The sequence below is a fragment of the Apteryx rowi genome, unplaced genomic scaffold (genome assembly GCF_003343035.1).
Source record: "Apteryx rowi isolate R43461 unplaced genomic scaffold, aptRow1 scaffold_2, whole genome shotgun sequence".
In the NCBI taxonomy this organism is placed as follows: Eukaryota; Metazoa; Chordata; class Aves; order Apterygiformes; family Apterygidae; genus Apteryx; species Apteryx rowi.
The window spans coordinates 8,968-25,498 of record NW_020448307.1 but is presented as its reverse complement, the minus strand read 5'-3'; the positions used below and the strand labels follow the sequence as shown (position 1 = coordinate 25,498).

The 16,531-nt window shown below is 42.0% G+C and overlaps 1 long non-coding RNA gene across 4 annotated transcripts; it reads left to right on the top strand.

Moving 5' to 3' along the window:
- Positions 1–12: 12 nt before the first annotated feature.
- Positions 13–16,271, top strand: LOC112964840. 4 transcript variants are annotated; one of them, XR_003253098.1, is made up of 4 exons: positions 13–701; positions 2,377–2,452; positions 8,446–8,530; positions 16,178–16,271. It is a non-coding gene; the product is annotated as an uncharacterized LOC112964840 (long non-coding RNA). The 4 variants fall into 4 exon arrangements; XR_003253097.1 differs by having other exon boundaries at positions 14–701; positions 16,191–16,271; XR_003253096.1 differs by lacking the exon at positions 8,446–8,530 and having other exon boundaries at positions 34–701.
- Positions 16,272–16,531: the final 260 nt, after the last annotated feature.

Here is a 16,531-nt window from a genome sequence, read left to right as displayed (position 1 = left end):
CGGGCTCGGGCTCGGGCTCGGGCTCGGGCTCGGGCTCGGGCTCGGCTGGTGGCTCCACACCGGCGCCGCACCTGCTCCGCCGGCGCCGCGGCAGGCCCGGGCCCGGGTCGTTCCGCCGCCGCTCCACCCCTGAGCGCCGGGCGCCCAAAGGCTGCCGGAGCGCTCGTGTCGCGGCAGTCCTCGTTGCCGGGGCTGGCGCGGCCCCTTCGGCGGGGGCTGAGCGGCTTTATCTGCGCGCCTCGGAAGTGGTGGGTGCCGCCTGGCCTGGGGAGCGCCGAGGCGGCCAGCGCCTTGTCTGCAGAGCTTTCCGCGAGCTGCTCTTCRCCTGGGACGTGGGCAGTGCTTGCTGGGTGGCTGTGGTGTGCTTTAATTACACTGCCTGCCTCAGAACATTTCTAGGAGGAAAACTGATTCTTCATTTTCGCTGTAGATGTAAGGGGATAAAAACTCTGGCAAACTAAAGAACTCGGGCTCTCCTGTCATATACCGTGTGGCCTGTCGCATTGTGCTCTGCTGCAATATTCTGGAAATGCTACTAAAGAATCCATAGAAAACTGGTGGAACGCAAGTGTTAATACTACTTCTGTTGTTACTGTGAATTGCTCTTGCTAAATAGGCCACGGGCTCTGGCTGGCTGAAGAGACCACACTTACCAAGAAGAACAGACATCCCTATGTAAACAGAGGCTTTGGAGCAAAGAGGTATGTGATCGTGGGCYTGCCTTTCTTCTGGGGTTTTCACTGATGTTTGGACTATGGGAGGTTGGTTCTGTGGGCCTGAAGAAGACCTCCAGTAACCCTGAGAAGCATAACTTTGCAGCCTGAGCTGGTCGCCAGGGACCCTCAGAAGATGGAGGGGTCTCAGCTGCCTCCTGGCACACCTTCACCACTGCTGAGTTTGGCTGAGGCTGGGCTGGAGTGGTTGGCTCGTGAGGAATGCTTTTGGCCTCTGGTAAAGCAAGCTGTTTACAAGGGCAGTAGGGCTGTATTTGTCGGCTGTTGTTTTTTTTTTTTTTTTTTTTTTGGTATGAGTGGCTGTTTCTTTCAATATTTTTCTATTTGTGGTCTAGTACACTCTTAGAACTCTTGAGAATTAGAGTGGAGGTAATATATGTATGGAGAGGGTTTAGATGTGTGGTCCTTGAACTAAACCTCCCATGTATTTAAATGCATGCATTTTTTGAAGGTAGCCTTAGTAAGTGCTAATGACACCTAGAAGAAAGGCTATATCCTTTAAAGTGCTCTGAGGCACTCGAATGAAATCTGATCTGTAGCTGAAGAACAACTTTTTCAATGGTTATCTGTTCTGCTATAGTGAAAATAATGGCTTTATGTTTAAAAATCCAAGCCTCACTCATAGACTTTAATGATTTATGGTCTTGACTTGATCAATGAAGCTCGCTCGCTCTCTCTTTTTTTTTTTTTTTTAATAACAGAGGCTGATGTGTATACATTGTGGGCTCCAATTTCTGATCATTCATTGGCATGGCTGTAATGAAAATGAAGGATGGTTACAGAGTAATAGTCTGAATATGCACATTTAACTTCCTTAATTATAAAATGCATTATTAAAACGTGCTTCTCAGACTTCCCCCCCTCTCTCCCTCCTGGAATATATAGGTTTATCTTCTTGACTTGTAGGCTTTTCATACTACTTTTTTAATCTCTGCCCACAAATGATTGATACACAATAACACTGCCAATCAATGGTTAAGTTCTGTATCCAGTGCTCTCCCTAGGACTGACCTGAGTAGTTTGACCTGATTTCTGTTCTGCTCTGGCTACTGTGATAGCTGGATTCCCCTGTAACAAACTGCTGATTATTAAAAATGGAGTTGCCAACATCAGAGTTAGAGACATAGGGAGAGAAAAGCTTGGTCTGATCTTTAAAGGGTAGTGGAGACTTTAAGCCTCTTGTGAAGATGCAACTGGAAAATTTAAAACTTAACCAGACAGAGCATTATTCGTTATCTGACAGTGGCTATTCTTCAGTCTGGTAAGTTCAGGGGATGGCTTCAGAATCCCTTGAAAACATGTTACATCATCAGCGATGAAACTGAGTCTATCTGAATTGCTGCACTGCCTTGCGCACACAGCTCTGGATAGCCCTCAGGTGACCGTGCCTGGTTGTGTACTGAGTCACCGACCTGCCTGGTGTATTCAGGCACGTGGTATCCTATGGGCCGAGAGAGTGAACTGGAATTKCGCTCCCGTGTTTCCTGGCCGCATGTTTAGCAATTCTAGTCCTGGCAGCCTCAGGGAATACCTCAAAATACTTGTAAAGCCTAAATGGCAGTGAAAAAGGCGTGACTAAATCCTGGAAAGCAAAGGCACTGGACTGAATGAGTTTAATTTTGATTATTTCCGCTTTTAACAGTTCTGACTACGTTAGTCTTTGGAATACCTGAAAATACACTGGAGCATACAGAAATGAAGGAACAGACCCTCAATGAGTAAGTCTTGTTTAAAAACTTTCCTAGAACAGAACATTAACAGTGGTTCTTAGACAACAATCTAAGAGGTTTTTACTTAATTAATCTGAGAACTGGGCTGGAAAGATCTTTGTATGTAGTTGGCAATCTGACATAAAGTTGAGGAAAATCTACTGCAGCAGCATTTTGAACGGAAGGTTCTAGTGATTAAGGGTCTCAGCGGTGCTTCTTAACTCCTGTTTACATAAATAAATTTGAAGATTATAAGATATATTTAAATGCACTGGGAAGCAACTATTATAGGCATTGAATTTAATGGCAGAAACAGTCTACACATCTCTCATTTCCTGATCAATTGCCTGGAAGAGAAGTACCTTTTGTGGGCAAAACCAGGCTGCCTGAGGAGTTGTAACTTTGGTTGTAGTATGCCAGGGCTCTCTAGGGCCATGAAATGAACATACAATGTGTGTGGTGTGGTGCGTGGGGTGTTTGTTTGTTTGTCTACATTAAAATACAGTAGTTATTAAGTAGGCAAATATTGTTGATGCTTGTTAGGAAAATTACCATACTAGAGCAAAAGAAGTCCAGTCTCTGGAACACTGTCAGAGGTAGTAGTGGATGCTTAGGGAAGAATATATGACCAGGATGATTATGTAGTCCTGGAATATTCTCCCAGTTTCCAGTGACTGTGATCTGTGACTAACAATTATAATTAGCCAGAGCCGGCGTCTTTGCAGATTTCATCTGTGACTTTGTCTGGGTGATTTCTGAACCTCTAGAAAGTTTTAGCATCCACAGCATTCAGCAGAAAAGCAAATTTTGGCTTAACCAGTTGAACACAATTGCTAGATTAACCAGTTTTACCTCCTAATTTCGTTTGATGCCTCTTAAGTCTTTTGTTGGAAGACAGCAAACAATGCCATCTCTATAACCCCTACRGACCTCCATCACTCCTTCCCCTGCTTCCTCTCTTTCTGACTGAAGAAGCAGAGTCTGTTTTGTACAGCGGGTGTTCTGTACCTCGTATCATCCTTTTCTCTACCTTGTGTAGTTCTGCTCTGGTTTCTGAGAGGTAGAGGCCTGCACTACATACTATATTCAGGATGAAGAAGCAACAATTTGGATTAATAGTCGTGTAATTGTGTGCTTTTTTTTTTTTCCTTCTATGTTCTCTATTCTTTTCCAAGTACTTCCAAACATTCTATTTGGCTTTTGATCAAGGAACTTACCTTTTAAACCCATTATTATGTCAAGATCTATTTTGGGTGGTAACAGGCTTCTCAGGGACCATCATGCAATGTGTAATTTGGATCGTTATCCCCCCATCCCTGTGCCTGCGTGTTTGTTACATACATTATCCACACTGAATTTAATCTGCAGCTTTATTATCTGTTCCCATAATATTGTTAGCCCCTGCAGCAACTTTACAGTGTTTTTTTTTTTTTAACCACTCAGAACATAATTTTGTCAGAATTCTTTGTCACCTTGCTATTCGCCTGACTTTTCCAAATCCACTGTAAATACAGTAAGTTTCTCAGGGCTCAGCAGAGATCCCTGCATGAGTCTGTGGGTGATTTCTCCTGATTGTGAAAGCTAACCATTTATCCCAGTTCTTTCCATCTGTTAACTAATTGCTTTTCTGTGGCACAACCTTTCCTCTTGTCCCATGCAGCATAGATTAAGAGACTTTGCTGAGCATCTGTACTGAACAACTTCTGGAAATCCAAATACAGTATATCAACTGAATCTCTTGTGTCGGTATGCTCACTGATTCTTCCAAATAATTCTAAAAGATTTTTCAGGCATGAATWCCCTTTACAAAAACTGTGCTAGCTCTTTCTCTGCACTTACTATTTATTCATGTACTCACTAATTTTAACCTTCGGAATAGCTTCTGTCAGTGGGCCTGGAATGAGTTAAGGATTTATAAGCTTGAAGCTTTCTGAAACCTTTTTAAAACTAGTGTTATGTATGCTACCTTCCAGTCCCCTGTACTGAGGTGGAACAYCACAGCTATTACACTTGCGGTTACCATATGGTCTCATGACCGGTTGCTATTCATTTTGCTGGCTTAATCCCTTCTGTAATCTTTCCCACAGACACTTCAGTTTGAAATATTCTGTGATGCAGCTCCTGTGAAGTAAGCTTTTTGGCACAGGAACTTTCCCAAATTTGCCTGAAGTAAAATGGGTGCAAAAATCCACTTTCAGTAGCCTCCTTACGTTTTGACCATCAGTTGGCCTTACAAACTCTTTAATAGTCTTCCAGTTCCTCACATGGCTGAGAAAATACTCATCAGTTTTCATGCTGTCTGCAAATTGTTTTCCTCAAACTATTTTTCTGGCCTGTGGTATTGTGCTTTAAAGTGAAAGTTTGTGGCCACTTCTGTTTTCTGCCTCTGAGCATAACTTCCATTTTTTGAGGGATATCTTAATTCCTCCCATCAGAATAATTATTTTGGATCTCTTCTTAACCTGTCCTAATAGGTGATAATATATGGTCTCTGATACAATGTCTTTAAATGTTCTCCCTGCAACTTGAAAATAATATTATTTTTCTAGCTGCCCCATTAGTTTCTCTTTACATAAAATAAAGTTTAAATCCCTTTTTGAAGCTGGGAGCCATTGTAGTAGATATTGGGGTTTTGCTGCTCTTGCAAGAATGTTGAGCTGTTCTTGCATTTTGATGACTGCTACCCTAGGCTTTACTTAGGAATACAAAGATTTTATATCTTTACTTCTACAGTATGCGTCACCCCAGACTATGCCCTTTTTCACACTTGTTGGCTTTTCTGTAATTCTTAGGTTAAACTCTTGTGTGTGGTGTTTTTTTGTTTGTTTTGTAAATGTCAGCAGACTGATTGCATGTGGCTTATGATGAAGGCCATGCCTCCTCTATAGGTTCCTTCTATTTTAAATGTCTCTGTAGTTCCTAGTGATTTGGAATCCCTCTTCCTTGCACTTTTTTTTTTTAAGCGTGCATGGTCACTCAGTGTGTCTGGTCCTTTGTGTGGTAGTGAGAACACTTAAAATAAAACTGTCAGGGAGACCTTTGCCTTCAATTTTGTATTTTAGTCTAAGCTTTGTCACCAAAAACTCTCCCCTACCTTTTTTCCCCTGTGTCCTTGATATCCACACAAGTGAAGACTAATATTTCTTCCCTAGCACTTCCAAAAAAATCTCCCCAAACTCCTTCTGTTCCTCTCTTCTGCACTTGGCTGACAAGTCATAATCCTAGGTAGTCATATTGCTGAAATCAGATTGCACATCACTGTAGCTTACCTCTCTCCCTTGTGACAGCATCCCTGTCCTCCCGTGGTATCCTCTGTGACAAAGCTTTTGCTTCCCAGGGAGGATCTGCCCCAGAATCATTCTCTGTCATCAGGCTAATGCTTTCTTACCAGAGGCTTTCCTCTCTTTCACAGCGCTGGGGTTGCCAGCTCCAGTTGTTATCATTGAAGGTATCGTTGTTCGAATGGTCTCGCTGAGTTTCTTGGCCCCGAGATACTTTTTTTCCTGGGAACCCTGCTCTGCCTGTGACCTGTGCCCCTGGGGCTGGTAACTGAATTGCCCTTGGTGCAATAGTTGGGAACCCCTCTGCCAGGTACTGGTGATGGGGATGATTCAGAGAGTTGTCATCGTCATTTATTTCCCCATTGCACACGTGTCAGTCCTGCATCAAAGTCATTTAGATAATCAAACTGTGATAACTGAAGTTCTTCAGCACAGTGAAGGTTTTGGCCTTAATCATCAGAGAAGGTGAACAGGTTTATAAAATAGTTCTAAAGCAGAAATCAGCTTTAGAGGAGAGAGGGCTGGTCACAAAATTAGTTCTTCCCAAAATGAGTAAAGTTAGAGATATTCAGAACCAAATGTCTCCTCCTCTTAGCTACAGATTTTGCTATTATCTTTCTTGATCTAATACAGAATGTTCTCTTGCTTAAATACAATTTGGCAAGGTGTAAATGCATATAAATTCCGTTAGAAATATCAAAACTCACGATATTCTTGCAAGTTGAGGTTTATAAGCTTTTCTGTCTGAAAGAGCCAAGCATTCAGAAGCAGGGAACATGCTTCATTTTTTGAAGTGGGAATGCTAGGTGTAAAGAAATGTCTTCCTGTTTGTTTGTGTGTGTGTGTTTGTTTTTGGTGGAGGGTTGCTTTTATGTCTTTTCTAGCATGGACTATTGTAACTCTAAGCAGAGGAGAGGTAAAGTCACTCTAATCCATGCCATCTGTTCATCTGGACTCGAAAGGCAGCTATCTGATTGCAATGCCTGGAAAGCTGATGCTGCACGCTTTCCCATTTTGCTGTGGCAGGACAGAAAATGACAGGGATTGTGTGCCCTTCCTCTAGGAAGGTGGTAGCTTATGATGGCTTTTGAGAGCAGTCATAGTTGAGCGGTACAGATGAAAGAATTATGCTCAAAGCTATTCTTCTGTGTAGGCCTTAGACTTCCAATAATTTCTAAACTTCAGAGAGAGCTGGTTGGGTCACCCTCTTGTTCCTGCAACAGAGCTGTTCAGCTTTTTCAAAGATGCTGCTAATAGGCTTCAGACACTAGTATCCCTATGCTGCCACCTTATGTTTAGAAACAAAAACAACTTGGCTATTCTTGTTTGGAAATGCCTATGTTATTCGTCCTTAAATTTCCTTGTAACAATATGTCTACTCTTGAGCATAAAAATAATCATGTCAAGCTCAAAGAAGACATTCAAAGTTGCCCAGTTCGGGTTTCTTCACTTTCCTTTTGGAATCTGAGGCTAAGGCTCTTGTGTGTGTGGTGTGTGTGTTTTTTTTGTTTTTTTTGTTTTTTTTTCTCCTTCCCAATTCCTCCCTGAAATCGCAAGGATTAGAAAGGTTTTTTGTTGGTTTTTTTTTTGTTTTACTTTCTAGTTAATGTGGGTATGCTTTCATAATTCCATGGATTCAGGAATTGAGATTTAAACTAATGTGACTTTTGTGATGGGTAGTGATGTTTGTGATGGCTGTGACCAAGCAACACAGTGAGGGAGTCATGTGGACAGTTCTACCCTCCCCCCTCCCCATTACTGCTACTTGCATTTGGGTTAAAACAAGTCTTGCAATAAAAGCCTTTTGGGAGCCTGAGAAGATGGCATAACTTCCATCAAGTGTTAATTGACGTGAATGCAAATTACCAGTTAGTTGAGAGAAGAGCCAAAGGCTTCAACACTATAAGCAGTGGTTTCTAGATTGTCTCCCTTCTGATACCTGTAGCTGTGGGCAGTGCTTAATCCATGACAGCTAAGTAGGAATCTGTCAAAATGCTACCTCTTTGGAAAAAATACATGCTGTTATGTGTGCTGTGTATGCCAGCCTTGGCATCTAGATGGAGGGAGACCTCAGCTGTTCAGAGRTGCTGCAGCACCTCTGTCAGTACTTTCCTTCACCTGTGTCATCTTAAGCATGTGTGCCACCAGGCTGTTGACAGCACCTTTGCCAGGATGTTCTCTTTTGTTGCACTACGGCTTCTTCACTGAAATTAAGAGTAGCTCATTCTTAAGTGTGGATGCATCTTTCTTTGCATCGGTTTGAGTTCTGTCTAGCTAATCATCGCACTAACAAACAGCTGCTGTTACACAGGATAGGTGATCAGGGTGCATGGAGACAAATGCTGGAATGCAGATCTTTGAAGCATAACATAAAGAACATGACTTAAATATGAAGTTTATAACTTCTATTTTTGACATGGCTTTTCATGGTTCATTCCTGCTGGCAGTTGGCAACAGCCAGAAGGGAAGAATGAAGAGTGCACTGTAAGGCACTGTGTAAACTTCACACTTCTGTAGTCTGGTTTTAAGGAGTACTAGTCAAGCTGCCTCCAATATTTGGCGAAGGCACAAAGAAACACTAAACCTTCTCTGTGCACTGGAGTAGGTAGGACAAAAAGTGCTCTTAATGCTTCTTTGCCTGCATGTTTGTGTGCACCACCTGCATGCATCTGTGAGAGTCAAGATTGCTCCATACCTCTGGGAATACCTGGCCTTTTACAGGTCTTTTCAACACCTGAAGGAAGTCCAGTGGGAAGAAACTGGGATCAGAAAGGCTGTCTTTAAAGGAGGCTGTGTTCTGTCATCAGTGAGTACTTGTGAACAGACCTGGCTGTATCTATGTATTTGGGAGCATAATGGAAAACTATTTGACTGCCAAATTCCCATACAATACCAGAAAGGTGAGAATCTGAGCGCTAGCTAGGTTTCTAAATGCAGTTTAAAGGACACAACTGGAAAAAATACAGTATATGAATTAGATAACACTTTATGATTGCAGAAGGCATTTCTGCATTAGGAAAAAAAMCCCTGTTTTTAATTTGCTCCAAACTTCAGAAAACTGTATAACCATACCACCTCTGCTACAATTTTCTGTGTTGTGCCAGTAATTTTGCTAGATGGTTTAGCTGTCCGGTAGTGAGAGCTTATCTTTAATGATGGAATCTCTTCTGGGGAAGATGAGGACAAGACATGAAGCTTATACATCACTTAAATTGTTATGAAGTGAAAATAGCACTGCTCTTGTCATAGGATATGAATTTCATCCATAGCACTTAAGAATTTACCTTGGGTTTCTCTGGATTCCTTCTGCTAGATGATTTAAACACTTGCAGTGGATAAATTAATAACCAGGTCTGTGTCAGGCAGAATATCTGGATGGTGAACTATATATGCCTGTGCTCACTAAACACAGACAATTCTAAATAATTTTAAGTCGAGTTGTTTTGAAGAAAAATTGTGTTCAGAGTCTTTATGTTTATCTGAAAGCTATGTTTTTGGTTTTTTTTTTTTGGCCTAGTAGATGGAAAAAGAAGGCAATTAGGTAACCTTCAGCTTCTTTTTCTTTGTCCTGCACGGAGCTCTAGTAGCCACTGCTTTAAGTGTGGTGTTTGTCACGCAATAGAGAAAACATGAGGGCATTCACAGAAACTTTTTTCCATGTTGTACTGTACATATACATTAACCATAGTTTTGGATATAATGATAGAGTTTTGTTACCAGGTGGAAATTAGTTAAAAAAAAACAGATCTTTTTGCATTAAATCAAATTTTAATTTGAAGTTATACATTACTTTCATATTCATAGAAGATATYTGTGTGTTTTAAAGTTTGAGTTTTCAGCAATTTAAAGTAAATTACTCTTGCAAAACAAAATTCTGTATAACAGTTTATCTTCTGCAAGCCAGCCATGGTGCTTTAGAGCTGTGTCACAAGATGTCCAAACCAAGGAGCTAATATTTCTGCCTGTGGTGTTACAACAGGTCTTCCTGTAGTAGCAGCACAGCAAGATTAAAGAAAAAATAAATGGATTTCAGGAAGCTGTTTTACTGCATGTTTTGCAGATAGTAGCCTGTGAAGGGGGCAACTCTTGAAGTGATAACAGCTCTGTGTAGAGTCCTGAGCTTTGCTGAGAAGGTTTGGTAGTACTATGGTATGCATAACCCCACTGTACAATATGTAGCATGGATGCATCATTTACAAACAAACAAAAAAAAGCTGGGGGAAAGACAAAAACACTTCCTGTTTTTTAGAATCTGAAGAATTTTTGGTGATGTGTGTTGTAAAGATGTTATTGGTGTCATCTGATAACACTTGACTGTTTGGTCTGCTGTCAGTTATAGAAAGTGCTTTAGGTGATAGCTTCCTAGTCCCCAAGCAGCACATTACAGGTATGAACTAATATAGGCAACCATACCTTACAGCTTCCTCTTAATTTTAGTGTTTCTTCTTTGGACCAGGATGTGGCTCTAGAAGGGAAGCCAGAAGTAGAACAGCTGTCTGGAGCACGCTGAGAGTTTACTGTGGCTACTAATGCTCTGTTCTAGGCTGTGATCTTGATCCAGAGAGAAAATTGGAATAGGGTGGGATAGCAGCTGAAGGGGGATTAGCACTTCATGTAGTTCAAAAATTTTTTGGGGGTTGGGGGGGGGGAGGAGGGCTGATTCGAACAACCCTAAACTAGTACAGCCAGTTCTCATGGCAAACATGTTTGCAAGATCAGGAATTGTCACTGTCTCTGTTATAATGAATTCTGAAATGACATTTTCTACTTTGAAGCTACAGTGTTTCTGTGCTGGCAGACAAAGGATATTTTAATTCTACAATCTAGATTTGGAGGGAAGTGATGGCCATATGTGGAGCTAGATTTTGAATGACAGAAGTATCAAAGCAGACTTTTTATGGGAAAGTTTGTCAAAACTGTTCAAGTTTGCCATCAAAGGGAGATGTTCATGGGGTTCTACTGAGTAGTAATACAGCAAATACTCCATTTTGTTAGTTTAATTTTCACTAATTCTTGATGAGTTMCACAATCTGGGATAGATACTAAAATTCCCTGCTACTGAGCCAGGCTGAGAAGATGATCTTTCTCTTTGGGGCTGGGGGTGGGGGGAAGAGTGATGCTTTCCATATCTCTAATCTGCAGCCCATACAGAGCTCCCAGGGTGTTTAGAACTGGGTGCATTTCCTTGAGGCCCTATGAGCAGTTGTTCAGGAGCAAATCTTTCCTTTCCTTATAGTTTGAGACCTTGGCTTTTTGGTCCACTTACACTTTTCATATAGTACTCAAGAACTTCTAACTGTCCMCATGCTCCCTGGGGACATCCTGCTGCCCTCCTGCACAGGCAGAGAAGGTGTGGCAGTGGTGAATACTCACAGCTGCCCTTCAGGGAATTAAAGGAATGGCATACCTACCACGCACAGTTCTTGCAGGCTGGGAGAGGAGGGGRTGAGAGAGAGTAACATGGGAACAGCACCAAGGGAATGATCTGAGCTCCCTAGGAAAGGGAGGACAAGGAAGATCTGAGCCCCCTTCCTGGGACAGCTAGTCTCCCAGAACTATCTCCCACCGAAGAGCTTTGTGTTCCTTCTCCAGGAACTGAGATTAGTTATGTGGCATGCTGTAGAACAACTCCCCTTCTGACAGCTTCCTCCAGCCTTTGCCCAGAAACATACACAAAACTTGCAGAGAATGTTCTGGAGCAGTAACACAGCAGCACTACTCCCTAATCTCAGATACTTGAATTTCAGGGTGAAAAAGTTTTACAAAAATGTCTTTAAACCCTGTATGCTTGCCGCTGAAGGAGTGGGCCAGGCCATCAATGAAGACATAAAGCCTACAAATTGCAGGCATTTGGGAAGGAGGGACACTGACTTCAGACAAATCAGCAGCTGTTCAGATATGGAAGTGAGACTTGCCAGGGAATGCTGTGACTCCATCAGGAACCTAGGGCACAGCTGAAGTATGTGCAGGCTTTTAAACTGCATTCAGACTGTTAGTATCTCTGAGCTGTGCTGACCATAGGCAGAAGTGAGGGAAGGGGTACAGCTTTCATGCCTGCAGCATGGGAGCAATAAAAAACAGGCCACAAAACTTAGGAAGTAGGCTTGAAATGGCTGACTGAGTCTCCAGGATACATGTATTGGCCTGCTCACAAGCAGGAGATGTCACACATGGGACTTCCATCACCTCCCTCTATGGAGTTACGGGTGAATACGGGAGCCCCTGTGGTGCTTGACACTACCTTCCTGTGAGTATAGAAAATAGCATAATGATTTAGTTCACTAAAACTTTCCTGTGCCTGCTGTGCAAAAGGGTGGGCTACAGATTTCCCTGGGAATATCAGATGATATGGAAAACTTGAAGAGAAACCCTCAATACCGATATACCCAACAATAAGGGTGTATGACTAGTCGATCCATTACAGCAATAGACGCATTACAAAGAAATGCCCTGAGCTCATGACTTATTCCTACATCTGGGCTTGTTAGCCTGCGCAGTTCACAATRAGCCTACGGTTCCCATGCTAATCTGGTACTTGACTCAGTCCTTTTACTAGTCCATGCTGTCTCCTTGTTGCTTTATTCTACATAGGTTGTAAAGGGGGGGAGGTTTCCTCAGGAGGTAACTATATGAGAGGAGATGAGTAAGAAATGCTGGGATTCAGCTCTGATGCACATCCTCTCCAGCTCCCCTTTTCTTTGTCCATTGCCTTAAGGGGACTTTGGATGGAATAGGTCCATGTGGGGTGAAAACATGGAAAAGCAGCTTTAGTGTTAAAAATGTCAAAACTGGTTCCTCCTGCCTTTCCTTCAGTTCCATTAAGATCCTACTTTGAAGTCAGTCCCTCTCTTTTCCTATTCCACAAAACACCTGGCTGGTGCCACAGGTCTGTCTCAGGCTAGTTGCAGGGGCTCAGCCTAGCATTGATTCAGGTGTGTAGCACTGCTAAAACCATGCAAATTCCTAGCCTCTGGTCCTTCCTGCAGCAAGGCATCTAGCTGTTTCTGTTAATACCGCCTTATTATCATGGAGACTCTGGAACTGCAGGCAGGATTCAAGATGCAGATGTCTATAGATTTAAAGAGAGCAACATAACTGCACTCTGATTTTTATTTCTGCTTTTTCCTCCCTTCTGCCCATTGTAATTCCTAGTATTCAATGACAGATTGTTGATTCCTGTGTAGCTGTCATTTGTACAAAAGAATTGATTATAGCCCCTTGAATCTTCATCTCAAATAGTAGTGAGCTTGCAGCCTGTTGCGATGGGTAGTGTTTATATAAATCACATGTCACCGTGTTAGTTTCAAAAATGATTTAAAAAATGTTCTTCCTCTGAAGTGGAAGGTCAAGTGAAAGTCTGATCTGGTATAGGATTCAGTAGAAAGTGAGCATCTTTGTTCATGTAGAATTAGTTCAGTAGTGGGGGGAGGAAGTGACTGGGCTCTGCAGAATCTGCATGATAGTGTGGCATGATTTAGTTGGTGATTAGGCTATCACTTGGTGTTACAGCAATTTTAAGAATGCTTTAGATAGGTGGATGAGGAGGGAAGAGTGCAGTGAGAAGAGCACCAAAAGGCTTTTCCTCTACTGATGAAAAGATAAAAGCAGGATTAGTGGCTACATCTAACCTGGGGTTTAGTTCAGATCTCCAGGCACTACTTTACAGGTATGAGCTAATGTAGGCAACAGTACCAAGGATTTCTTTTTAAGATCCTTTGGTGACTGACTTAGAGTTCTAAAGGGAGAGTTGGGAATGATGCAACTTTAATTCAGATGCTATTATGAATTTGCCCTGACTTTTAGAGCTCTGCTTTAGAATAGCACTGAAGTCCTGTGAAAGGCAAATGGGGCAGGGTGGATAAGGGAGGGCTGGCACACTTTCCATCTGTCAGGCAGGTTTGTCAGTAAGAATATAGTACTATGTGGTACCTGAGTCTTGTATGGATCCAGGAGAACGGCTTTTTCCCTTGTCTTTATTATCCATGGTGCTTTAGCAAGAAGCTACAGGTGTTTTTCTGCAGTGTCAGTTCCAGGTTTGGAAGGCTATGAGTAGCACTGATTATGAGCTCTGGAAACCTCTGGAGAGAGAGAAACGGCCGATTGCTCCTATGACCTGTTTGACTTGATTGGCTCAATGAGGTAGCGCATTTAGTTCCCTGAGGCAACACAAAAGAGCACACGATGAATGTGAACACATGACAAAACAGCAAGCTATCAACTTTTATTAGAAGTCTGCACTAGAATCCTGTTTTAGTTATTTTGCCTTCAGTCCTCATTTATTTCAGTAAATCAAATTCTTAGTGGGATATAAGGTTGGGAAACAGCTAAGCAGGGGAACTGATGGAGCTTTAGTTTTTTTCTTTTGGTGCTAGGATGGAACAACATAGGTATTCAGTGTGTGCAGGGGGGGGCTTTCTCCTTCCTTCCCCTGTGACTTTTGGAAGGCAACATCTTTAAAAACTTGATCTTGCCATTTTACTGTGTGACTGCAAGGCGGGCAAGAGAGGGTTGGATACTGGCGGAGAGAGACACTCAAGGTTCATAAGGGGTTAAACAGGATAGATTTAATGAAGGGCTTACACTACAGACTGTATGGGGAGCCCTGGGAACTGTGAGGAGGAGTTGCCAATGGGAGGCTGCTGGAGGCACGGGTCAGACAAATGGGTGAGATGCCCAGGTGGGACTTGACTCATTCTATCCTAAGGGCCCCTTCAATCTACTAGAACTATTTCCTTATCTGAGCTGTGCTAACCTTGGGTAGCTGCTGCCCAGGAAGCAGCTAGACATTGTAGACAAAACAGAACATGCATGCCTGGCCCTGACAGGAATTTGGTCAGTGTGTAGTTTCACATGCTGGGGCTGCTATCATGTACTCTGCCAGTTGCTGACTCCTCGCCAGATCTTCTGCAGGTGTTCTCACTACATACTGGAATGTCTTTTTCTACCTTTAACATTACTTGGATATCTCATCTTAGCATTTGAGTTTGTATCTGCTTTTTAACTTTTGTGTTAATCTTGTGTTACTCTTGAGTTCCTTCTGTAACTTCACTGCTTTAGTAATACTTGAGTCACGTATTGCTGTGAAGTTTACCCAGAATATTAGGTTAAATAAAACTATTTTATGCTCTTTGTATTGTCCCACTTTTTTTTTTTTACTTCCCCAATTGAATTTTCAGTATATTTACTATATTTGGTATATTAAGATGATGTAAGTGGGAAGTTAAAAAAAAAAAAAAAAAGTCAGAAAATACTCATATTAGCATTAACTAAAATTGGAGCGCTCATCTTTATATTTTTCCAGTACCCTTATATCCAGTCCATCTTCTGAAAAGTTAGTTTTGTCTGAAAGTGTTAACACCCCCCTTTCACAACAAGTAGTTTAGATAGCTGATCTGAGCCTTTAAAGATAACCCAAAGAGCTCCAATCGCACTCACTGTTGACCTGGCTGGGCTGACACTCTAGTGAGCCCCAACTTGGGAGCGTGCAGCGCCACATACTGCCACGGCTGCAGGAGCCACCGGTGGTGCCGAGAGAGAGTGATAGATTGATAGATTCTTTTTATTAGAATGATAGATTAGAATGATGATTCTTATAGCACTTAGAGCCCAGTCTTAGTATGTTTTCTTTTCTATGTTTCATAGTATGTCTCATAGTATCTTTCTTAGTATGTTTCTTTTCTTTGCAAATATGTGTTTGAAAAATGGGGGAGGAGGATGGAAAGAAGGGAGAAGGAAGCACCTAAAACTAGTCCCCACTGGTCCCCGCAAACAAGATGGAAGCATTGGCTGCTTGTAGTACTGATTACACAAAACAATGTATTATGACTCCCCACTAGCTGCCAACTGTATCCAGTAGTGCTTTACAAAACATTTTAATGCAGCAAAAAAGAGTGCTTGTGTGCTGAGTTTCACAGCCAAGCACACCTTTCCTTTTTTCCCATGCTTAAAAACATATAATTGGGACACCAAAGAGTTCCCTGAGAGAAGTAAAGAGCAGTAATGTCTCCAATTTCCAGGGCTGAAGTTGTACCTTGGCACACAGTTATAGAATGCAAAGTCATTATTATCACAGCTGTTATTGAAATACTATCTTTTTGTGCAAATATAAAGTGAATATACCACAAAAGCTGTGCATAGCTAATGAGTTTCTAACAAGGATGTTGGACTAGATGTTTGAGAGAACTGGAGCACTGAGGAAAAGGAAATGGGGTAGGTGTCTTCTTGAAAAATTTTCCCATCTTGAAGTGGGGGAGTAAAACCATTCCCTCCATCGGTGTTGTCGGTTATTGAAAATGTTCAGTAACAGAGATCCTAAAATCTGCTGGGGCAGTTGCTTCCATGGCAACATCATTAAACAGTTGAGGGCCATTTTGCCTCCAAGTGGAAAGGTGGAGACAGCTGGACTTTACAAAATTCTTCTTCTGGTTTTTGAATGAGACTAATATTAATTTAGCTTCCTTGCCTAGGGAGAAGAGAGGGGAATCCCCTTGTACTGTTTCAGCCTATTGGATGTGCTGCTGTGCATCGTTCAGGTTTGTGAACCAAATGTAAGTACTGGCTGRTTACAGGTTCTGTCTGTCTCAGAGGCTGCTATTTTCCAGTTGTCATTTGTGCTCTTTGAAAAAAAAACTTTTCATTTGTTTGTGGCATTTGTCTTAACTGTCTTATAACCGAGTGTAAAACAAAGATTGTGTTTTCATTGTGCATGACCTACCTTGTGTGGTGCTTGTTAGTATACATATGCTCTTCCCAGGAATGACCTTTTTTTTTTTTCTCCTTTTTCTTTTCTCTCTCTCTCTCTCTCTCT